Source organism: Protopterus annectens, chromosome 9.part0 (assembly GCF_019279795.1).
Source record: "Protopterus annectens isolate FY-2018-M chromosome 9.part0, PAN1.0, whole genome shotgun sequence".
Taxonomy (NCBI): Eukaryota; Metazoa; Chordata; order Ceratodontiformes; family Protopteridae; genus Protopterus; species Protopterus annectens.
Genome location: NC_056743.1, coordinates 56,719,027 through 56,744,804, shown reverse-complemented (window position 1 = coordinate 56,744,804; position 25,778 = coordinate 56,719,027). Strand labels below are relative to the sequence as shown.

The 25,778-nt window shown below is 41.8% G+C and overlaps 1 protein-coding gene across 1 annotated transcript in view; it reads right to left on the bottom strand.

The window, feature by feature from the left end:
- Nucleotides 1-4,752: 4,752 nt before the first annotated feature.
- The window catches only part of LOC122810494 (neuron navigator 2-like), a 2,968,645-nt gene continuing 2,947,619 nt past the window's right edge, over nt 4,753-25,778 (bottom strand). The window contains exon 42 of the mRNA XM_044082075.1: nt 4,753-8,589. The gene's annotated coding sequence lies outside the window, so the exon portion shown is untranslated. The remainder of the gene's footprint in view (nt 8,590-25,778) is intronic.

The window sequence follows — 25,778 nt, the reverse complement described above, 5'->3', positions numbered from 1 at the left end:
TCCCCTCGTCAATGACCTTGGTGACTGTTTCAAAGAAATCGACCAGGTTTAAGAGGCAGGATCTGCCCTTAACAAAGCCAAACTGGGTAGGATCCAGTGTCTGTAGGTCCCCAATATCTTTATTTATGAGGTCCATGATGATCCTTTCCATAGCTTTGCAGACCAAGCTAGTCAGGCTTATGGGGCGATAGTTTGCAGGATCCGTTGAGGCACCACCTTTATGGAGAGCGACCACTGTTGCTGTACGCCACTCTTTGGGTACATATCCTGTAGTAAGGCTAAGATTGAACAGTAGTTTTATGTTTGGGTTTAGCTCTTCTTAGAGGTCATGTAGGACACAGCCCGGGACACCATCTGGTCCCATTGATGCTGTGTTTTTTGCTTTGAAGAGGGCGGCTCTTACCTAAGCATCTGAGATGTCAGGGGGGCAGCACTCTGTTGGGATAGATATTTGCCCTTTTGGTGGGGAGGGGGGAGAAGTTTGCACTGAACCTGTCAGCTAGGATGTTGGCAATGTCTGTGGGCTCTGTGTATTTTTTGTCATTTTGGAATAATTCTGAGCATATCTGGGAATTCCCACCCAGGTTCCTAACATAACTAAAGAAAGCCTTGTGATTATCCTTAGTGTCCTGTGCAATTTTTCTCTCAAGCTGGCCTTAGACGATTTTATGAGTGCCCGTAGTTTTTGCTAATACTGATCAGAGATGCCTTCCCTTTTTGGGATTTTGCTCTATCATGTAGTAGCTTCCTCCTTCTATTGTATAGTTTGTTTATGGCTGGGGTCCACCAGACAGGACGTCTGCCTTTGGAGGATTGGGTCTTGGTTTTATTTGGGATTGTGATCCATGCATTCCTGAAGGTGTTCATAGAATGCGTTTATAAAGGATTCTGCGGTCTGGGCCGTATTTTCCACAGGCCCGGGGGCTTTGAAAGATTTTGCCTCGGTTTTGAGGCGTGTGAAATTTGCTTTAGAGAAGTTTTTCACTGTGGTTTTCTGGGCAGGGGGTGGGGTCAGGATGTGAATATCCAGTGAGATTAGTTTATGGTCTGATCTTACCAGCGAGGGATACACTTCTGGTCTGGAGCATAGTGTCCCCATGTTGGTGATGATCAGGTCCAGTATGTTTTCCCCTCTTGTGGGAGTGGTAAGAAGTTGTTCCATAGCATTTGAGTTTTTAAATTCTAGGAACCTTTGGGCTAGGGTTTTGGAGCTAGAGTAATGCTCCCAGTCTATGTTTGGGTAGTTGAAGTCGCCCAATATAATGGTGTTTGGAGAGACCTTCATATTTTCCAGTATTCTCAGGAAGGCCAAGTGGGGTTCCTGTGTTTGGGAGGGTGGTCTGTAGCAGGCTATAAACTGGAAGGCAGTTTTACCCACAGTTAGTTGCACATGGATAGTCTCTGATGCTTCGTGCTGTGCCACCAACCTGGAGGTGTGGGTATCTTTGACGAATATTGATACTCCCTCCTTTTGTGGTTCGGTCCAAGTTTTGGGGCGAAAAGCATAGTATGAGGTATAACCTGGTAGTGCTGGGGTGCTCTCGGGAGCCTTGAACCAGGTTTCTGTTACTGCACAGATATCGATGTTCTCCATGCTAAGGAGAGTTTTGAGTGCGTGCATCTTGAGGTTTAGACTTCTGGTGTTGAGTAGCATTACTCTTAGTTTCTTATCCCTTGTGATACCTATGGAGGTGGGTTTGTCTTTTGAGCCTTGCCTAAAAAAGGCACTATGGGGGTAGCAAGAGCCTTTGCCAATATCCGAAAGCCCAGGAGTGACAGGTGCAAGCCGTCCCTAGCGAAGCATTGTGGCTTGTCGAGCATGTCATCCCAGGCTGACAGGCATTGGATCCCCTTAGAATGACACCAACACTTAAGCCAATTGTTGAAATTGATCATCTTGTCTTCATATTGTGGCATCATTCTTGGTGAGGGTAAGATGCTACTCAAGGTCAGGGTCATACCCCCCTGGGCTACATGCTCAGAGAGCTCCTCTATGTCTCTTTTCATGTAGTCCAGGGAGGTACGTCTCAGGTCATTCACACCAGCATGGACAATGACTGAGTCATATTTGTACTTGCCTTGGAGTGACCTGAGTGCTTGTCTTATGTGGCGGATCCTAGCGCCCGACAGGCAGCTCACCGTGACCTTCTCCTTGTTCAGCCTGGTGAGCGGGACGTCAGTGTGCCTGACGATAGAGTCACCTATTACAAGTGTATCAGGTGTGTTGTTTAGCCTTAAGGGCTGTGACTGTTCGGCACACTGGCTTTGTGAGCTATGTGTTGCACGTGTTTTGTTTTGGGGTAGCGGTTGCTTGGGTGTCTGCTTTGGAGGTCTCTGCTGCTTAGGCAACTTTTTATTTAGAACCTCCGAGTATGTTTTTGTGTGTTTATGTGTTTGTTTTGTTGTCGTGGTAGGTCTATGTGAGACTGGAATTGTAGTGAGTGTGGTTTCCTTCTCCTCCTGACTGGTTACGCCAGTACTGAGTTGAGAGAGCTTAGCCTCCAGTTTGGCTATATGGTTGCATCTCTCACATGTGTTGGAATTTGTTGGGAGGAGGAGAGGGTTGTCTGTGTACATGAGGCAGTTGTAACATTGCCTCAAGATTCCCAGATTCACCAGCTGGACCGGAGAGGAGATTGGCAACTGACCTTTGGACATGCTAGAATAGTATTGGGAATTCCTTTATAATTGAAAAAAAAAGGGCCAATGGGGAACAAGGTACTCAAGGGGAGTTTGTGAGGGTGTAGTGCTTTTAATTTTTTAGAGCTGACTTATATAATTGCTTTAGTGAGCAAGTGCCAGGTAACTTAAATGCAATGTGTTACAGGTAACTTAAATGCAAAACGATAAACAGTAACTTTCTTTCAAGTGAAACAAGGAAATAAGTACAGTAAGCAATGCAGATATCACTAGGGATCCACCGAAGTGCTAAAAGGCCGCGTTTTAGGTAGAATTAGCGTTTCAGGGAAATAAACAAACAACAAGCATACAAATAAAGCTAGATTCAGCAGGCCTGGATCTAGTCTATGCTACAGCAAACAAGGTGTACCAATTTCAGTAAGAAACAGTTAGAATATGCAGGCACTATAAGCCTCTAACCAGAAATTCCCTGCTCAGAAGGGCAGAGTCCAGCCTCTCCTCCCACAAGAGTGCAGACCGCAATCCTTCTTAACGTAAAATAACTGGCCTGAAGCCCAAGTGCTTAAACCAGAACTAATACACTTTTAGAATAACAGACACTGAGCTCTCAATCAGCAGTTCCCAACTTAGAAGGATGTAAGCTACCTGTCCTGCCACCACAGTGCAGGCCACAAACCTTCCTAATGTAAAACAACTGGTCTGAAGAAATGATAGCTACACTTTAATCAAGTTACTACCAGCAGTAATAAATACAACTGAATACTTTAAAGAATGCCTGGATTAGTGCTCAAGTTATACAAACAAAGCTAGATTCAGCAGGCCTGGATCTAGTCTATGCTACAGCAAACAAGGTGTACCAATTTCAGTAAGAAGCAGTTCAAATATGCAGGCACTATAAGCTTTAACCAGAAATTCCCAGCTATCTGCTTGTGTTATGTATACGAGCCTTAACTGTGTAGCAATAAAATATCCCTTCAAATCAGGTAATCCTAAACGATTATGTCACTTGACCTTTGCCCTCTTCCCCTACCAGACAAAATCCTTCAGTTCCTTATTAATTACTATCAACAACTTCTCTACTGGTTGACAAAAAACATGCCTTATTGATTTATGAAATTAAAGGCACTAAAAAAAATGTACTACTTGTGTCTTGCTATCCATAAACAAGATATTCTAGTTTCTTATCTTTTGTTTAGTCTCTTCCCACATAGCCGTAGCTGCCGTAACAGAATCCTTTTTAACCCATACTCTTAAATACTTCATTTTTACCCTGTCCCTGTAAACATGGGTGTTGCTGAATTATTTCATGTGTTGGTACACAGTTTACAGCTACAGCCTTTGTTTTGTCTTCATTAAATTTATATCTCTAAAGTATCTCAGAATGTTCCATAACACTGAGATGTCCTTTTCTGTTTTTATCAGGTATAAAACAATAAAAGGAAATTTTCTTGCTTACCGTACTAGTTATATATCCTTGAATTTCTTAATTCCTTATTTTATTTGCCAATGGTTCTAAACATAATGCAGATAAAGGGTAAAGAGGACACCCCTGCCTGGTTCTCCTGTTCAGTCAGTGTTTTCTCTTTACCTTTTCTAGTTGATTTTCCTCCAGGCTCTCCAAGTTTTTTCTTTGCTGGCATCCAGACAGTGTACTTACTAGCCAGTAACTGAATTTTACTCAAACTTGCAGAATTACTAGCCCATAGTTCTTTTTTCACACTGGGAGAGCTGAAATTAAGCTGTTGACCAGTGTGCAGCCATTTTGAAAGTCTAAGATTGGCACTATATTACTGTATAAAACAATCAGTCTTACTTCGTTTAATACAGTAGTACATGGTCATACATCACTTCCCAAGCACCATGTTACTGTTCTTAGAGCTGTGTCAGTAAGGTAACACCTTTCGTGACACTGCTGCTCATGGAAGTTGCTGTTTTATGATGGTTGTGAGCTAGAAAAAAAAGGCTTCACCCGCAGACATGCAAACAATTATACCAATGACACAGAAAGTAACAGTGCCTTTTAGAGAGCACATAGACTTGTTATTAAATCATTGTATATTTCTCAAATGGAAAACCAACAGAGTGAAAAAAATGGTATTTACAAAATGTGAATAAATGAACGTTCACTTTATTGCCTCATGAATAATATATATAACTGGTACAATTTTAGGTTTATTCAGCACACATGAATGTGATCTTACAAAAGATTGTGACCGTCCGTGGTAACTCAGTGACTTGCAACGGTTCAAAAAACTTGGAATGTGGGAGAGGGGTCAAAACACACTGCGCACAAAATAGCACTCTAATTTCCGGTTTAAATGGACTATAAAGTTTCATCAAAATGCAGCAATGGAATCAAATATTTACATGTCTATGTTACAAAGAAAAATATACACCACATAGAAACTGTATACACTACACACTGTTCTGCATGAAACTACTCTCAAAAGAGCAAATATTGGCATCTGGACTTTGTAAAAAAATCGCATTCAAAAGAATGCTTACACATACAACTGCAGATGAATTAACATCAGTTAACAAATAAAAAGAAATCATCACAATTTATTCACACATACTATTTACAGCCTGTACACTTCTTGGCAGTTCTAACTAAAAGGATATTTTTGGCTTCCATTTATAATATGTTGCATAGAATTATCAATTCACAAGTTTTTAACAAGAGACAGTCTGATGGAGAAATGCAAATAGAAGCATACGAAACAATGGACTGGTGGAATTCCAACACTGTGATGATTAGTCATTGGAGTTAAAACTATTACACCTTGTGTAAGTACTGTAAATACATACAACAGCAAGCAATTTGTGTCTGAACATGCACTGCGATATTTGTACAGTCAAAAGAAACTTAAGAACACAGCACCAGTCCCAAAGCAGAAAATGCCAAAATAGGATCACCTCATTATATGCAAAGCCTAAATGACTACTTTAACCTGAGATGGGGGACACTTTCTGCATTACTTCCTGTCTCACTGTCTGAATCAATTCTGCAACAAGAGGTAGCACTCACTTGTACTTGTGTTAACTTGGAACTACTAACCTTGAGTTTTTGTCACTTTTTTAGGAAACAAAGTAGCACCATATAAGAATCAAACAATGATTAAGAAACCAATTTATAACTACAGGTATCATAAAAGTAACATATTTTAGTGTACAGCTTGGTGTTTGCTCACGCCAAGTTGCAACACCTGCAGTAAAACTGCTCACAGAAAGTTGTGAGAAAAATTAAATATAACCATTTTGTCAGAATAGCCATTTTACATATGTACAGCATTTCAAGGGACAGACGTGGTGTAAACTAGTTATTTATATGCTTGCATTCACTCGGTACAGTGAAGGAATCTACGAAAATTCTAGTGTTCTCCGACAGCAGCAGCAAGAAAAATAAAAGTTCCTTCTGTGCAAACAAGTATCAAAAGAAAAAAACTGACATAAACATGAAAAAAAACATGCCATTTGTCTTCTCTTGTGATCACACCAGGTGCTGAATGCGCTCACAACAATTCAGACTTGTAACACTTAGCCCTGCTGCCAACATAAAGTAGAGACTTAATGTTAGATCATTTAGTACAAAATAAGGCATCATTTCATATTTTTAGCACCAGCAGATGTGCGGGAAGGCTTGTAATGCTAATGCTAACAGAATGTTTTGTTACTGAAGTACAACTGGTGTTAAGACTATATTTGCTCCAAAAATTTAGAAAAGTGCAAACCATTGCATTGTGCTACCTATTCACCAGTGGAAGCCTTATTCACACTTGCATACTCCGCACTAACTGGGAGGAGGAAAATACAAGACAGTTTGAACACACTTATATTTCAATAATGTGTAGAATGTGTTGCACTGATTTTAATAAAATGAATACAAATGTGCATTTGTTCTGTTACAATCCCACTTGCAGAAAAGATATCTTCCATTATTAAACCATGTGCAGAAACATTATTGTGTATAGCTTATCTGAATGTGTAAGGGTATATGAATATATTTTAGGAAAAAGGTTGCTTTTTCAAAGCATGTGTCTACCTTACAGGAGCAGACAGTATGGTACTTTGTGTACAGAAACATGTACATGACCTGGATGAGGCATATGTTTACTTGCTTTATCTTTCTGGTGGTTACACTTTGTAGTTAATGCTTTGTACAGAAGGAATACAAGGGACAGGCTGTTTCCCCAGTAGAAACATGCAATCAACTGTTACTCCGGGCAGCATAACTCTCCATGTCAAATGCTAACGGAATGCAGTAGATGACACTTCATGTACTAGCCCTAAAGCTGGTGTTTACAAGCCAACGCCTAAACTGACATCAGTACTGTCATGTATTTTGTTCACTTAGCTTGCCTGATGTACTCATCTTTGTAGAAGGATGCAGTTATGGTCCATGGTCTTCAGTACAACTACAATTTCTGACTAGCTGTTTAGGAAGGTAACACAGGCTGACAAGTAAAGGCATTAGGAAACACCATGCATATTTTGTGAATTCACACCCTCTACACTGGAGCACTCCGGTCATCACCAGCAATACAAGATTAAAGCATGTGTTCTCTATGCATTATACATTGTAGGTTACAAGCAAACCTTCATTTAACAATACAAGACTTTAAAGCTAGAACAGAAGGATTTACCAGGGTGTATTTGGAACCAATCAGTTTAACAACAGTAACTTAATGCCCCTTGAATTTCTATCTACCCTGTGTGGGTTTGGCGTGATCAGAAGTCATCAGCGCTCAATCATTGCACAGTAGTTTACCCAAAATTATGTGCTGCTTTGAGTCTGGTTTCCTGCAAATCATAAACATCAGTCAATGTACGCTAACTGGGAAAGGTTCAGTGGAGACAGAAAAACACCAAAGAACATGAAATCTGTTCCACTTTGTGCAATAGTGCTTTCTTTATGCAGACATGAGGACTGTGCCATCTCAGCAAGTACATCTAAGAGTAATCATAGTGCATAACCACACCAACACTGAATGGGAAAACAGGAAAAGGCTTTTTATCAGTAGTTACAAAGACTTAACAGCAGGGCTTAACCTCTGTGATAAACTTACATTTGCACAAAGTCATGCCATATTCAATTTAAATCACACTGAGCAGTAGTTTGTAAAAATAAATACAAGTCAGTTAAATACAACTAGAAGAACCAATTTTTTTCACGTAAGAAATAACCCTTAACAGAGAAATACACCTCAATGCATCCAATTTATACAAAAGGGGCAATGCCTCCATAATCTGCAGATCAGTATTAGGGTTGGAACCTCTAAGGTTCCTCATACTAGTCTACTGCCATTAAAAACAGAATACCTGCATAAAGAGAATATGTTCCTTCATGTCACGTGTGTGTGTGTGTGTGTGTCTTTACTTATGCAGACAGACATGTATGTGTTTAGACTTGACAAGGCAGGCAGTACGTAGCACCGTAATGGTCTGCAGTTGAGGTTAGTAGGTAAGGCTGACCTTACATCCCTGGTCTTCATTAATGTGTTACACAGCAGCACAGGCGGACAGCCCTTCTCCTTTCTGTACTTGTTATTTGTTCCTCAGCTCCAAATGTATTATCTCCATGCATGTTTTCTCAGTGTATGGACACAGAAACCTTTAACAACTAAACATTTCAAAAATAAATAGTGCAGTACTGTACTTAAGTCACTTCTCTTCTGGGTTACCTGCACCCAAATTCAAGATTTAATAAAGTAGCTCCACTTCAGCATCTGTCTCTGATAGTGGGATATCAGCCTGGTTCAAAAAGACATTGCAGTGCTGTTGCATGACAAAGTCTGAAACAAAAGCAGCAAGAAGTGTCCATCTTGGACATCACCACGCAGATTTGAGGGATGCACTCGCAATATCAACGTAGCGATCATTACTGCTGGATTCAGTCATATGTCTGTGGGCAACAGCTAGCAGTCTCCAGAAGTTTTATCAGCTACTAACCTACAAACATAAATAAACAAATAAATACATACATACATACATACATGCAAACAATAAAATGAGTGCATGGACAGTCTGGAATCATCCACAATAAGCTTTGAAAAGAGCTTTATTAACATGCACAGGTCATGACAGTGATCTGTTAGTCAAAGTTAGTGCTTGCACAACACAAGATTTATGGACACAACAACAGCAAAGTACATGTGCAGACACACAATTATAGTTCTTAAATAAGCTACTTCACATCCAAAAGCAAAGTATTAAAATACCTAATGAGGTTATGAAAAGTGGATTTTCAACAGCTGCCAGCTTACGAATGGTACATATCACAAATAAATAAATAAAACAATGATAATTTAAGGGATACTGTTTTTTTAACACTTCAGGACACAGTCAGGTGACAGAAGTGCCATGAAATAAAAATTGTTAAACTCCAGACTTCCAAACATTATTTTGTAGTGTGTGGACCACAATAATCTGCAGATGAATGTTTTTCTTTTTGCCTTCATCAGAACTGTTAGCTAGTCTCTGTAAAACAACCTGTTTCCACCTCTGGTACCATAATTTTCACTGGTTCTTAAGTTCAGCAGCTACAGCAAACTGCTTATGAAGATTAAAGGTACTAGCTATTGTTATGGCTTGGTCAGTGTGCCATAACCATGCCATTACGGTGGTTAACTACACCTCTAACATGCACAGTCCATTACATTTAACTACAGTTGGCCTTATTGTACAATTAGGAGATGCTATCTGGTGCTGCAAACTAAAATGTAATTTACATATCAATGAAGTGGTCACATACCCATGTCCCAGAGAAGCACTATTCAGGTAAAGGTAAATCAATAATAATTCTTAAAGAGCAGAAGAGGAACTGGCTTTACCTAAGATTAGGAGTGGGTTGTCCAGAATTATTGGCTAATTTTTAAGCACCTCATTTTCAGTACTACACTACCTGATGGTCTAGAATTACAACTCTAGTCTCAGGTGTGTGCTGCATAAATCCTATATGAAACATACACCACCAAACAAAGAATGAAGTGTGCCCTGCCATGCCAGCCGATGCTAGCAGGAGCTCAACTCTATGTCGCAGGTCCTCCTGTTGGTCTGTGTTTGAGATACCTGACTACAATGATTTCATTACACTCCTTTCTAGTATGTGCTGAACCACTTGTGGACTTGGTCCATGCCCAAGAAGGTTTGTTAAATACTGCTTAGATGTTCTGGGTCCTGTTTTACTCTGGCCTGCCTCATTTTCATTTGAAGACAAAGTTTTCCTGTAAATCTAAAGGAGGCTTGGGTTACTCCTATTCTCCAGTAGGCCATATTGGATGACAACCTGGTCAGTTACAGACCTACAGCTAATCTGTCCTTCATTAGTAAGTTTGTTGAAAAGGTGGTCTATGCAGTTGTAGTCCTACTTGCATGAAAATTAGACCCATGATCCATTCTTATCTGGTTTTAGATCACTGAATAGCACTAAGACTGCCTTTACTAGACTTATTAATGGTCTCCTTGTGGTCAGAGGTCAGTGATGTTATTCCATGTTGGCCCTTTTAGACCTCTCCCCTGCAATTTTGACATGAAGGACCATGAATTTCTATTAGAAAGCTTAACACATTTTGCTGACATTTCAGGTGTTGTAAATGCCAGTGGTTTGCTTTTAATCTCACTTGATGTCCTCAGCAGGTTGCATCTGGAGTTAATTCCTCCTCTTACCCATGCCCCATAACTGGCAGGGTACTGCAGAGTTTCATTGGGCTCCATTACTGCTTACTGTGTATATGCTTTTGTTTGGAAATGTTAAATGAAGTAGAAGTCTCAGTTTCCACTCTTATGCTGACAATGCACAGGTTTACCTCTTCTTCCCTCAAGACACTGTGGCAGCTCTAAATTAACTTGTTTCAGATTTGGAATGCATCAACAAAAGGATTATCATTAATTATATCAAACCCAGTACTAGCAACGCAACCACTATGACCATTCATGCTACTGTTTATAACTATTTGGTGCCGGTTTTGGCTTCCCATATCATCTACAGTGGCAAAAGGCTGGAATTAATGTCTAAGGTGCGCAATCTTGGCATAGCATTTGACGAAAAGCTTACTTTTAAGGACCAGGTTTCAGCACTCGTCAAATCATCCTGCTTTTAGTTGGAAGAGCATCTCTTTGATTAAGTGTCTTATTCCATCTGAAGATTTGCTCCCATTGGTTCATGCTTTGTTCTCATTATGTTTGGACAGCTTCTGTGTCCTTTATCTAGGGTTACCAGAACTGAGCTTGACCAATTACAACTCGTACAGAAATCTGTTGCCAGCTACTAACTGGGCTGCCTGGATAACATTACATTATACTGGTTCTCCAAAAACAGTATTTGCTGCCCATCCTATGTGACCTTGTTTAAAAAACTCCACATCTCGGTTTACTTAAACCTACATGACAAGGGTACCCCTTATCTTAAGGAATGTCACAGATGCCACTGGCCTATGGTCACTATTTGTTCTTCACATAGATTGCTCAAGGTTTACAGGGTCAACCTCCATACATTAAAGGCATCTTTCTTTTCATACTGCAGACCCTGTTTATGGAATCTTTGGCATGAATGGATCAGATTTATACTGATGCTTCATGGTTCATAGGAGTTTACTAGGCTGACCACAAGGGCCTTTTTAAGCTTAGCCATGCATCCCAAATCCCTGATAAGTTCTGATACCCTTGATAGGTGTAAGCATGAGCCTGGGAGATGAACCACTTACAGGTTACCTGTGTCCACATGGGTGCCAAACCAGGGATACATTTCCCATATCTCATCCAGTTGTCCAAGATGTACTTGAATTGGGTTAGGGAGGAACTCTGCTTTACATGGATAGAGAGCCTGTTCAAAAGACAGGGTAGTTTCAACCTCTTGCATAAAACAGTGAATTTAGGATGACTACAAGTCTTTGTCTTAACATTATTCCTTACCCATTTTCCTTCCAGTCTCTAAAGAGTACAGCTTTGACATATTTCTAATTTGTCTGGTTGTTTATTCATTTCTTATACATCTTTAATTTATGTATTTCTTCTATTAGTGCTCAGGTCTAAGCACTTAATAAACTCGAACTTGACTTGGCTGTGACAGACTACTACACTTAGAATTCCATTCTGGCAGTGCTAACCAGCAGTGTGCATCATGTTCATTTTTATTTTATTTATTTATTTGTAGTTGATTTACCAGGATAGTCCATTGGGCCCGAAGTACCCGTTTTCAATGGAGTCCTGGGGAGAAAAGCTCCAAAACAAAGTACAAGGAATTACAAGTAATTGAGGTTCACACTTTAACACTTACAATCATATTAAACGGATCATATTAAAAGCAATTATCAACAACAGTGGTAAGGCAATAATAGTGGTTGATAGGAGTGGGTCTAAGTCAAAAAAGGAGATGTAGTATAATTCTAGTATTCCGGTTACATTTTATATGTAAAGTATAGCATAGCAAATGGCAATAACAATTGCAATATGATGTATCTTGAAAGGAAAGTAGAATTTGAGACTTAAGGAAAAGTAGAATTTGAGACTTATTAGGAGTTGTTGCTTACTTATGTTAAACTAATTAAGAGAAGAGGCAGTCAGTAGGGGATGGGTTGAACTAGGAGGGATGAGAGCAGGAGCATTCCCAGGAGGATGACAAATGTGTATGCAGGGATTTTTTAAAAGCTGGGAGGTTTGTAGTAGTGCGGATGAAGGGGGGAAGGGAGTTCCATTGGCGTGCCAGGGCAAAGGACAGCAGGTTTTTTCCTGGAGAGTGAAGAGGTTTGTACAGTTCTATTAGATTTTGGTTATTAGATCTTAGGAGTCTTTGAGGCATGTGCATTTTAAAGGTGGAGGTGAGTGAGGGACAGAGGGATGGTTGGAAAATGATTTTGTGGGCAAAACTGAGCTGAGTAAAGGACAGATAGTTAGGAAGCTCAAGCCAGTTTAGTTTGTGGAGAGATACACAGTGGTGGGCAGATGCTTTGTGGCCAGTGGCAAATTTTGCAATTTTATTATAACATGTGGACAGTTTTGTTTTGAGGGATGATTGAAGGTTTGTTAGGATAGGAGCGCCATAAAGAAGGGAAGGGATAAGGAATGTTGTAGCCAGAGTGAGCTCAGTAGTTGTAGAGAGGAACTGATTTTGGCGATAAAGCATGCCAAGTTTAATGTGGGTTTTTTATGTTTAGTAGTAAGTGGCTATTGAATGTGAGTTTGTCATCAATCTGGACCCCTAGTAGTTTGCTTTCTGATACTAGTTCAAGAGGTGTGTGGTTTTGGCTGATGATAGAGAATGTATTTTTGTCAATGGTTGTGTTTTTTGAGGGGGTAAATATCATAAGCTTGGTTTTTGATGCATTGAGAGCAAGGTGATTGTTTTTCATCCACTGTTCAGTGGTAGAGAAGGTGTCTTGGGTTAATTTTAAGAGAGTTGGAATGGATGTGGCTGTGCAGATAATTGTGGAGTCATCTGCATATTGAACGAGTCTGGCATGGGGAACTGAATGATAGAAGTCATTTATGAATATATTGAAGAGGAGAGGGCCCAAGATGGAGCCTTGTGGGACTCCAGTGGGTGTGTTCAGGAAGGAGGAGATGGCTGTTTTCCATTTGACTGCTTGTTACCTGTGGTAGAGACAGCTGGTGAACCAATTGATAGCAGCAGGGAAAGGTTTAAGTTAGATAGCTTAGTAAGGAGAAGGCTATGAGATATAGTATCAAAGGCTTTAGAGAGGTCGAGAAGGAGGGTGGATACAATACAGCCAGAATCTCTAGCTGCATTTACAGTTTCTAGGAAGGAAAGGAGGGCAGTCATGGTGCTGTGGCTGGGTCTGAAACCATGTTGTGTGGAGGTTAGTAGGTTATTATCTAGGAGATAGGGGAGGAGTTGGAGATGGATGCATTTTTCTAAGAGTTTTGATATTGGAGAAAGGATGGCGATGGGGCGGAAGTTAGAGATGTCATTGTTTTTGCCTCCTTTATACAGAGGTATGATGAAAGCTTTTTTCCAGAGTATTGGAACATAACTTTCTTGGATAGATCGGTTTATTAGGATGCTAATGGGAAAGGAGATGGCTTCAGCAGCTATGTTAAGGAAGGATGAGGGTATATTATCAGGTGCATTAGTACATGGTTTAAGCTTTTGCAATAGTTTTTTTATGGTAGAGGTAGGGATGGGTTTTAGGGAGAAAGATGGGAGATGAGAGGTAGGAGATGGGGGGGTAGTAGGAGGGGTGTGGGCATAGAGGGTGGGTTGATGTTGGAGAAGGAAGTGGTTAGTTTAGAGATAGAGTCTAAGAAGAAAGAGTTGAATTGGGTGGTGAGATTGATATCTGGAGCATTTGGGTCTGGACTTGAGTTTACTGTAGTGCCAGGTTTTAGGAGTTTGTTGATGCCTTTCCAGAATTTTTGAGGATTTGTTTTATGGTTGTTTTGAAGTGTGGAGAAGTAGTTTTTTCGATCTATGGTAATAAGCTTTTTAACTTTGTTACGAAGAGTTTTGAATTCGTTAAGGTTAGAGGGGGTTTTGTTTCTTTGGTAGCGTGCCCAGGTTTTGTGTCTCAGACGCATGGCAGTCAGTGTGTTTTTTGTTAACCAGGGGGCAGTATTGTTCCATATTCTTTTGGTTTTTATGGGTGCGAAGCTATCCAGGAGATTTAGGAAATTAGTATTGAAGTAAGCTACAGCATTGTCCAGGGGTAGAGTTTTTAGTGGGCCCCAATTTATTGATTTTAGGGAGTCTGAGAAGGTAGGGTTAAAGTTTTTTAGGTTGCGACTGCTAATATAGTTATGTGTTGCCTGTAGTGTACATGGAAGACGTTTGGTGAAGATGGGAAGATGGTCACTGAGGGAGTTGGGAAGAGTTCCACTGTCAGTATAATATAATAGTGGGGGTGAGAGACTAAGATCCAATCTAGGGTACTGCCAGTGGAGAGATCTTTAGAGGGTCTTGTAGGTAGGTTGATGAGCTGGAAGTATTTAAAAAGGTTAATATGTATAGGGTGTGTGGAGGACTGAATGGAAGACCAATTAATATTTGTGTCACCCATGATAATAGTTTCGTAGGTGATATTGATAGAAAGCCAGGATAGGATATCTTCTAATACTGAGACATTGTTGTCAGGGGGGATGTAGAGTGAAACTATGCAGATGTCTTTATGTTTATTTAGCTGAAATATAGCTAACAGTAGTTCTGCATTGGAGAAATTTGGAATGGGTTTGTTATAGGGGGTAATGGATAGGATGGAAGAATATAGTAAAGCTACTCCACCACCTTTTTTATGAGTTCTGTCTTTTCTGATTATTGAGTAGTTTGGTGGAAGAATTTCAGTGTCTTTTATATGAGGTTTTAGCCAGGTTTCAGAAATAGCTAAGATGTCAGGTTTGTTATGGAAAAGCCATGCGTGAAGATTAGGGGTTTTATTTGCTATACTTTGGGCATTTAGAGAGGCTAGTAGAATGGATTTTGATATAGAGGTAGTGGTGACTGGGCCTGGGTTGGGGTGCATGTCACCAGATAGAAGTATGGTTGTAAGGAATTTGATTAAGTTACGAATGTGTTTGGATTGTGTAGTTTGAATACTATTGATTATTGGATACTTGTGGTTACTGGAGCTTAGGAAGGGACTATGGCGTTTATAAGGAAAGGTTATTTTGAATTTAAAGAATAGTGTGAGGTTAATGGGATAGAGTTCAGGTGTTATTGAGTGAAATGAATGTAAGTGGGAATGGGGGAGAGTGCTTGTGGAGTGAAAGGGCGATATATGGTTTGTGGTGTTGTGTTGAGAGAGGTAGTGGAAGTATGTAAGGATGAGAAGTAATAGTAGATGGATTAGGAATGATGTGCACTTAGTAGTCATGATGTGTTGTTGTTAAAGTGTAGTGTATAGTGTAGCTACAAAGGGGTGTGAAAAAGTTATTATATGATAGGATATGTTGAGAGGTGTGATGAGGTGTCTTTATGAGAGAGTTATATTTAGTGAAAGTTGAAAAAGGTGGACTGCTGTAGGTGCTAAGTAGGTAGTTAAGGATAGTGGTGAAGGTAGGGGGTGTGATGAATGTGATGGTGAGGGGGGAGTGGTTTAATTAGTAGAGAGGAAGTAGGAGGTGGTTAGTGTAGTTTGGGAGGAAGTGGGAGTGGTTAGGAAGGTATAAATGTAGATGTAGTGGGGTGGGTGGGAATTGGGGGTAGGGGAGCGGAGTGAGCCAGAGGGCTTAACGGAGGGTACACACCTAAGGAAGGTAGGCAGCAGGGCAGTGTGAGAAACAATCAGTTAGATGGAGGTAAGAACAGAGGGAGGTAAGGGAGGTGGAAAATGTGACTCTTGGAGTGTAGAATAAAGGAAAATGGAGAAGACAGAAAGTAGAGGTAGGATGGGAAGTCAGGTGTAGGAAAATGCGCCAGGGATGAGGCAGATATTTGGGGGGCACCTAGTACTAAGGGCAGGCTGCAGGCTTCTCTGGTTGGGACCCTTCACTGGCACCAGGCAAGTGATAGGACAATAATCTCAGATCAGAAACAGGCAGTGACTATAGCATGTTACATACTTGTGTATTTGTCCTCTAGCTCTCTCAACTGTCTCCCTACTGTGAGAAAGATCAGGAGTGTCTCTGTAGGGAGACAGGCAAACAAGGTGAACTTTGCTGGTCTTGGAAATCCAGGAGGGCTTGGCCAGTAGGCAGAGCAAGCTTAGGAGGATGGGCTGTATAGTTGTGTATTTGTCCTCTAGCTCTCTCAACTGTCTCTCTACTGTGAGAAAGAGCAGGAGTGTCTCTGTAGGGAGACAGGCAAACAAGGTGAACTTTGCTGGTCTTGGAAATCCAGGAGGGCTTGGCCAGTAGGCAGAGCAAGCTTAGGAGGAGAGGCTGTATAGTTGTGTATTTGTCCTCTAGCTCTCTCAACTGTCTCTACTGTGAGAAAGATCAGGAGTGTCTCTGTAGGGAGACAGGCAAACAAGGTGAACTTTGCTGGTCTTGGAAATCCAGGAGGGCTTGGCCTGTAGGCAGAGCAAGCTTAGGAGGAGAGGCTGTATAGTTGTGTATTTGTCCTCTAGCTCTCTCAACTGTCTCTCTACTTTGAGAAAGAGCAGGAGTGTCTCTGTAGGGAGACAGGCAAACAAGGTGAACTTTGCTGGTCTTGGAAATCCAGGAGGGCTTGGCCAGTAGGCAGAGCAAGCTTTGGAGAAGGGACTGTATAGTTGTGTATTTGTCCTCTAGCTCTCTCAACTGTCTCTCTACTGTGAGAAAGAGCAGGAGTGTCTCTGTAGGGAGACAGGCAAACAAGGTGAACTTTGCTGGTCTTGGAAATCCAGGAGGGCTTGGCCGGTAGGCAGAGCAAGCTTAGGAGGAGAGGCTGTATAGTTGTGTATTTGTCCTCTAGCTCTCTCAACTGTCTCTCTACTGTGAGAAAGAGCAGGAGTGACTCAATCATTTATTTTTCTGTTTTACAGCTGTCAGTGGTGCAACAGGTAGCTCACTCACCTTTGTTGCAAAAGGCTCTGGGTTCTATTCTCACACCAGGTATATAGATTGCTGATACAGCAGCGCAACATAAGAAGGATACTGCACTCCTAAGTGTGTCTTCCTTCCGATTAAATGTTAAACCGAGATCTTATCTGCCAGAGCTGGTGGTAGCTCAGGTGGACATAAAGACCTCACAGCACCTAGAACTTCTGCAGTGGTCTGGCCAAATAACACCTTGTGTCTCCCCTGAAAAGAGGCCACTGGGCTAGTGGGACTAACCCAATCAACAAAGAATAAAATCTGTTTTTTAAGCATTTATTTGCTACACCTGACACTGAGATACATAATGATACATCAATTAATACACAAAAAAAATTCAACAATTTTTGCCAAATGCGCAGGCTTCATGCATAGGAAAATTAGACCTTTGGGTGGCTAGGATTAGTTCAAAGATTAATGTCAACACATGGAAAGGAAATAAGAACACCATTTAACAAACAGATTTCAAGGAAAGAGCAATAAAGTCCACACAGAGGAAGGAAATAAGAACATTTAAAGTACAATTGTCTGCATTTACCATAAATGTAGATACTCGTGTGTCTTTACTGTTACAGTACTAACTCCTTGGGACTTCCTACTGTGGAAGTCCTTGGCCAGCCCAAATACCACAGATGCAATTCCCCTCCTTGCCCGGTGGACGACCTCCTCTTTAAAGTCAGGATATCGAGGTATAATGGTTTTTAGCCAATGCCATTTTATCAGGTCTTTCTTGCCTTCACAGGACAAGAGCTCCACACACTCCTAGCTCTAGGCTAACAGCACAGCCCATCCATGCTGTCCCCGGCAGGATTAGGTTAAAACAAGCCAGAAAGGTGCTCAAATGGGGAGAGGCCCTTAAGGAGAGGGATATGAGGGAGCCCACCCCAACCCAGAGTCATGATAGAGGGGGAGGTGGGAGGGAAAGGATACTGCAACAGTGAAGCCAAGTGAACATGCACACTTCTGGTCAGTAGAAACAACTGTACTATGGTCATCGTGTCTCACTACTGCAGTAATAACTACATGGGAGGATTCACAAAGCTACAGGAAGGCTGTTAGGGTGCTATCAGGCAGAAGATAGGAGCCTCTGAAGGACTACAAAAGCAAACCCAGCTCTGGTACTAGAGGTAGAGGCCAAGTGTGGACTGAGGACCAGGTGGTTCCTTCCTAAATGTCTTGGGTGGACACCCCCCAATAAAGGCAGCAAGATCTGTGACTCTGGTGGAAGGAGTCCTAATGTGCTTAGGTACATTTGTGCCATGATGTTTGCAACAAAAGGTGATGCAGTTAGAGAACCACTTAGAGAGAACAGTTTACTTGCTGGTTTGCCCAGTCTGTTAGGAGCAAAGAGATAATTAGACTTTCTGAAATGTTTTTGTCTTAATCCAAGTAAAACCTGAGGAGTTATCTGGACACATCCAAAGAGAGAGCAAAGTTCCCTCCCCTTTGTTCTGCAAGTTTAGGAAAAAAGGTAGTGAGTTGGATTGTTTGATTCATGGAGAGCTCCATTACCACCTTGGGAATGAAGGTAGGGTCAGTTCTCAGTCTGGGTGAAATCTAAGGAATGGTTCTTTAAAGAGCTGAGATGATTGCTAGTAGGAGGGCTGTTTTACATGATAAACATCTGATACCTGTAGAAGCAGCAGGCTGGGAGGGGGGGGGGGCAAAGTGAGTTTCTCTAATACAAAAGTAAGGTTCCAGGAGGGTGCAGGGGTCTTCCTGTGTGGCTTTAAGTGGATAATGCCTTTGAGGAATTGTTTCATCATAGGTAAAGAAAACAAAGGAGGCTGCATTAGCAGGCAAGCAGAGACAACACAAGCATGAAATTAGATAGAATAGCAGGAGAGACCCTTGGTGAAAAGCTCTGCCAGACAGGATAAAACTAAGAGGCCACTAGCTAGCAGAGGCTAACGGCCCCTAGTATGGCACCATACAGTGAGTCTCTTCCATTTAGAGATGTATGATTTCCTAGCACTGAGTTGTCTGACCTCTTTCAAGATTAAGTTTCATAGAGTCTGCCAGCTTCAGTGTGTTCAAGGTGGTGTGGATGGTGGCTCTCTTATTCTAGGTCAATAAGTCTACCTCCTGCAGTACCAGCCATGGTTCTTGTCTGCTCAAGTTGTGTAACAAAGGAAACCAATGCTGCCTTGGATAAGCTGGGGATGAGAGGTATGGGAGGGAAAGCATATAGAACTAGACCTGTCCATAGGAAGGAGAATGCATCTCCCTTCCAGGACCTGTTGTCTGGGGCCCCAGAACAATATTTTCTTGAATGACAGTTATGTACTTACCATAACACTAGATTCATTCCTATCCATCTGATATAACCCTGATGGATCTTCAGGCCATTTGTTGAATACAAGCCAGTAAACTAGTGCTCCAGTCTCAAGCTCCTCTTTTTCCTACCCACAACACACCTGTGCTCATTAGTCGGTCTTCCTTAGATCAAGCTTGCTACCTACAAGCTATCCAGAAAAAGCAGTCACCCTCAGGGTTGTCAAATTGGAGACGGTAACAAAAGCATTGTTTTAAGTATATAACCATTACATTCTACTAATTCTGTCCACCCAAGATGACCGATGGGTGAGAATTCCCAGATGCCAAAGCACCTGTGTGGCATCCTGAGGATGAATGTTCTAAAGAAAGCTCTAGATCTTGAGATCAAATCCAATTTGTAATGCTTTGAAAAGGTATGCATGTTTGACCAAGTTGCTGAAACACAAATGTTATTAATAGAAGAATTCCTAAAAATGGCCAGAGATGTAGTTATTGATCGATCAGAATGAGATTTGGGTTTCCATTTTAATGGCTTATTGTGACTATAATAGACAAATGATATGTGGTCAGCCACCTAGATACAGTTATTCTGAAAACCTTTCTACCCAGTCTGTTAGCCATAAATGAAACAAACAATTGGGTATTCTTCCAGGAGGACTTGGGGTGGTGTCAACAGAATCGCAGTTCTCTATGTCCATCCAAAGTGTGAAGGGTATACACTCCATGTTGTTATGATTACGAAAAAATACTGGGAGATGGACTGTCGGACTCGGATTAGATTCTGAGGCCACCTGTGTAATGAAAGATGGATTAGTTCTACGAAAACCTTATCCGTATGAAAAATCAAGTATGGCTGATTAGCTTTAAGGGCATGCAGTTCAAATGCCTTCTTGGAGATAAAATGGACACCAAGCAAAGGGTTTTCCAGGAGAGGAACTTTAGTTTAACCAAATGAGCCAGTTCCAAGAGCTGTGTGGTTAGGACCTCCAAAACGAAACTTAGATCACTGGGTATAATGGATTGTTTAACAGGGGGTCTGAGAAAGAAAATGCACATTGCAGTTCAAAATTGCAGCCAATGGGACTAAGTGTGCAGAAACTAGATCCTGAATCAAATAACTTGGGATGGCAAGTGCAAAATATCAGGGACAGAAGAATTGAAAGGATTGAGTCAGCTCAAAATGCAAAACATTCCTATTTGCTAAAATAAACCTTCCGGGTATAGGTAATTTGTGAAACTGAAAGAAATCTGGATGACATTCTCAGATGGTATAGAGTCTTAAGGCCAATATTGGAACTGGAGGAAACAAGCAGTTTCAGATTGTGGAGATCCTAGGAAGGCTTCCCAGACAGGTGATATAATTGATCCTCTTGAGGATTTAAGAGTCAGGGAGGCTCCTTAAGGTAAGGCAACAGCAGAGGGGAACAAATTTGTCTACGCCAGTAAGGGGCAAAGAGAATTACTGTGCCTTCTGTAAGAATCTGGGTATCAGGACTGGGGGGTTGCATAACACATCCCAGAAGACCACTGCTCAATCAGAGCATCCCTTGTGGACTGCTTTTCTTGGGGAGCCAGGGAAAATAAAGTGCTGCATTGGAGTTGCATGGGAATACAAAGAAATCACAATACAGCTGGCTCCAATGGTTGAATATGTTCTGCATTACCACTGAATTCAGAGATCACTTGTAAGGGATCAAGATGATTCAAATGAGCCTATCTGCAAGGCATCTGAATTTTCTGAGAATGTGCATTGCTACCAGAAAGGAGTGGGAGTCAGACATTTGTCACACACTCACTTCCCAACATAAGGGCTAGGACTTGTTTCCCCCATGTTATTTGGTATACCCTACAACTGTCATGTTGTAGGGTTGAATAGAAATTACACCTAAAGGGAGGTCGTTTTGAAGCTCCTGTAAGGAGAACCGTCTACATCTTTAAGATACTGATATGAAAATTTACCTTGTGAGCATCCCATACACCTTAGACCACCATCCCTTGAAAATGCACCCCCCACCTCCATCCCAAAGGTGAGGTTTCCATGATGACTTCAACTGCTAGAGGGGGAAGAGCAATGGATCTTCCTTTTCAGATATGTGGCGAGTCATCCACCATTCTAGATGTTCCCTCAACTGTTTGTTATGCTCACAGTGAAGGAGAAAGTACAGTTGTGTACACTTACCATAAATGTAGATGTTCGAGTGTCTTCACTGTTGCAGTCATGACTGTAGGGTTCTCCCCTACCGGCAGGCAGTCCTCGGTCAGCCAGAATCTGGCGTCAGCTGCTCAGCCATGCTCCCTGATGTCAGAGCGCCAGGAGTACAAAGCTGACAGCAGATACCATGTTCTTCAGTTTTTCTTGCCCCAGATGTCAGGTGTTCCAAAATGAGTAAAATCCCATACCCTTTGCAAATACACCTCAGAAGAAGGGTGAATAAGGGAACCACACAAAAGAAAAAATAAGAAGGGACAGGAGGGAGGGTAACCCAGACTGCAACAGTGAAGACACTCGAACATCTACATTTATGGTAAGTGTACACAACTGTACTATGTTCATCGTGTTTCACTGTTGCAGTCATGACTGTAGGGTTGAATCCCAAAGCAGAATAAAAGGGAGGTGGTCATAAAGTAAAGGGGGCGGCTAAAAGGCCCTGCAAGACTGCAGAAGCAAAGCCTGCCCTAGACTTAGAGTAGAGAGGTAGATTGTAGTGCTTAGAAAAAGTATGCACTGAACTCCAAGTTGCAGCTTCCAAAATGTCTTTGGTAGGAACTCCCCTGAGGAAGGCAGCTGAAGTGGCAGCAGCTCTGGTAGAGTGAGTCCTTATACTCCCTGGGATTTGCTTTCCATGGTGTGAATACCAAAATCTTATTCCATGAGCAATCCATTTAGAAATGGTCCGTTTTGAAATGGCTTTACCTTGGGAACTTGAAGCATAAGAAACAAACATTTGCTCTGATTTCCTGATGTCCTTGGTTCTGTCCAGGTAAAAACGTAGTTGTCTGTGTACATCCAAGGAATGCAAGATCCTTTCCCCCTTATTTTGAGGAGTGGGGAAAAAAGTTGGCAAGTGAATAGTTTGATTCAAAGCCACTTTGGAAACCACCTTAGGCATGAAAGTAGGATTAGTCCTTAAAGACACCCTGTCTTGATGCAACTCCGAAACTCTCCTGGCAGAGGTCAGAGCTAACAGGATGGCTGTTTTCTAAGATAAAAACTTGATGTCAGATGTGGCAGCAGGTTCAAAAGGAGGTAAGGTGAGTTTTTCCAAAACACAGTTGAGATCCCAAGCAGGAATGGGAGGAGATCTAGGGGGCCTTAAGTTCTTAGCTCCTCTGAGAAACTGTCTCATGAGCTGGTGGGAAAAGATTGGAGGGTCTGTATTATAATGAGCAGAAATAGCAGAGGCATGTATCTTTATGGAAGAGAAAGAGAGACCCTTATGCAAGAGGTCTGTCAGGTAAAGTAAAATCAGAGGAATGTTAGGAATAAGAGGATCTGAATCCTGAGCCTGCATCCAGGAGCAAAATCTTTTCCATTTTCCTGCATAAGATTTTCTAGTGCTAGGACGCCTGGCTTCTAAAATGACATCCATAACCTGCTTGGGTAGGAGAGAATGAATCATAGACCCTGGATTAACCAGGCCGCCAGGCTGAGAGTTTTGACATGGGAGTGCAGAACCTGACCCTGGTGTTGGGACAGAAGGTTCGGAGTCTGTGGTAAAACCCAAGGGGGCTCCAGACAAAGATTTTTCAGTGTTGGGTACCAAAACTGTCGAGGCCAATTTGGGGCCAGCAAGATTATCATCTTGGGCTTGTCCTGTTTGATCTTTAATAACACCCGTGGAAGAAGAGGTAGAGGCGGGAAGGCATACCCAGAGAGGTTTCTCCAACTGAATGATAGTGCATCCACTTTCCAAGCTAGTTCGTGGAATGTCCTGGTGCAAAAAATCTGTAGTTGATGATTGAGGTGGGATGCAAAGAGGTCTATGTGAAAACATCCCCCAGACTGCTGTAATCATCTTGAATATTTCGGTGTCCAGCATCCATTCGTGTGGGTCCGACAGGTTTCTGCTCAGACTGTCTGCCAGGAAGTTTAGCTTCCCTGGTAGAAACTGAGCTTGAAGGTCCAGTTTGCAAGCTAGAGCTGTGTTCCATAGATTCATAGCTAGTCTGCAAAGGGGATAGGAATGAGATCCCTCTTGCTTGTTTATGTACCACATAACTGTGGTGTTGTCTGTCCGTATAAGTAGTTGTCCTGGTTGTAGAAGATTCCTGAAGGCCAATAGAGAATTCTGAATGGCTAACATTTCCTTTAAATTGATATGCAGGTGCTTCTGATCCTTTGTCCAAAGGCCCTGCAGACAGTTGCCCTGAAAATGTGCTCCCCATGCATAATCTGAGACGTCCGTGGTTAGTATCTGAGTGGCTGGAGGCAGACTGAAGGGTTTTCCTTTGTTTAGAGTACATGCCTTGGACCACCAAAGGAATTCCTTCTGAAGACAAGGCAGGACGGTGATCTGTATGTCTAAACTGTGGCAATGCTGAGACCATACACTTTTTAGGTACCACTGTATTTTCCTCATATGTAGTCTTGCATATGGTACGAGAAGGATGCAGGAGGCCATGTAACCCAGAGCCTGCAGGAATTTCCTTGCAGATAGCCGAGTTAATGTTGCCAAGGTTTTGAAAGTTGAAGCCAGCTGTAATTGTTTCTCGTATGTCAGAAATGCCATCTGGGTTGTTGTGTTTAGAAGAGCACCCAGAAAAGTTATCTGTTGTGAGGGTGTCAAATTTGACTTTTTTATGTTTACAGTGAATCCCAGGAACTGGAGAAGATTCTGAACAAATTCTAGATGCTGGAGTAAGACATCCTTGCTGTCTGCCTGAATAAGACAGTCGGTCTAGATAAGGGTAAATTTGAATTCCCTTGAGTCTGCAATAAGCTACTACTGGAGCCAGGCATATGGTGAAGACCCTGGGCGCAGTAGACAATCCAAAGGGCAGCGCAGAGAATTGATAGTGCCTCGATCCGGCCTTGAACCTGAGGTATTTTCTGCATTCCTGTCTGATGGGAATGTGTAAATATGCCTCCTTTAAATCCAAAGTTACCATCCATGCATTTTTGGTCAGCATTGGAAGGAGCTACTGTAGAGGAAGCATCTTGAATTTTGGTATCTCGAGAAAAGTGTTCAAGACTGACAGATCCAGAATGGGTCTCCATGAATTTTGCTTTCTGGGGACTAGAAAGAGTATTGAGTAAAAACCTTGTCCCATCTCTGAAAGTGGAACCAGTTCTATGGCTTTCATAGCTAAGAGAGCTTCCACCTGGTTTAAAGCCTCTAACAAGTGATGTTTTGGAAGATCTGGCCATCCGCTTGGTCTTGGTAGGGTATGAAAATGGAATTTGTAACCTCTTGAAACCACATCCAGAACCCACTTGTCTTGGGTTATATGAGTCCAATTTAGGTGAAAAAGAGAAAGTTTTCCTCCGAGAGGGGCTTCCAGACAAGAAGTTACTGCAGCCCAACAGAGGGAGTCATTGAGTCCGTTTTCTATGAGCTTGCGACCTGTCCTCTCCTCCTCTAGGGGTGGAAGCAATCCACTGTCTTGGTCTATAAGAGGCTTGCGTTTGAGGCCTTCCTCTGGAGCGTCTGTATCTACCCCTCTGAGGCCTGTCTGAATTGGGAAAGGACCAATTTTTTGTAGGCCAATTCCTACTAAACCTGGGTGGCTGTACTTTTAAGAAATCTTTAACTGTTTGCATGGATTTCGCCTTGTCCTCCATCTTCTTTATCACCTCTTCAGCTTTAGATCCAAACAAAACATTATGCTGAACAGGAGCATCCAATAATTTAGCTTTTACTTGATCTGGCAAGTTTTGTTCCTTTAACCATGCATGCCTTCTAATGACTGTGCCAGAGGCAGCAGCCCTACAAGAAGCCTCCAAGGCATCAAATCCACAGTGTAAACCATGCTTCCCAACTTGTTCAGTGGCATGCATTAAGTCATGTAATTCCTTATCTGCACAGGCGGAAATGGAAGTTAGCTTTTGTTTTAAAACAGACAAAATAAATTGCTGGTATTTCAGCATATGAAACTGACAGTTTAAAGCCCTAATAGCTAAAGTAGCAAAAGTGTACACTTTTTTGCCCCATCTTTCTAAAGATCTGGAATCCTTCTCAGTGGAAATGGGGTTTTTAGCAGAAGCGGCCTTAACCCCCTTAGGACCCTGAGAAATGGTTTCAGGATCAGCAGTAGGATTCTTGTATAAAAACTGGTGGGAATCAGGAACCCTGTAATATCTGTCTGGCTTAACAGGAGCTGGAGGAAAAGAGTCAGGAGTTACGTTAGCCTCCGAAAAAGCATCATCCACAATATCCAAAATAGGAGGAATAGCCAGG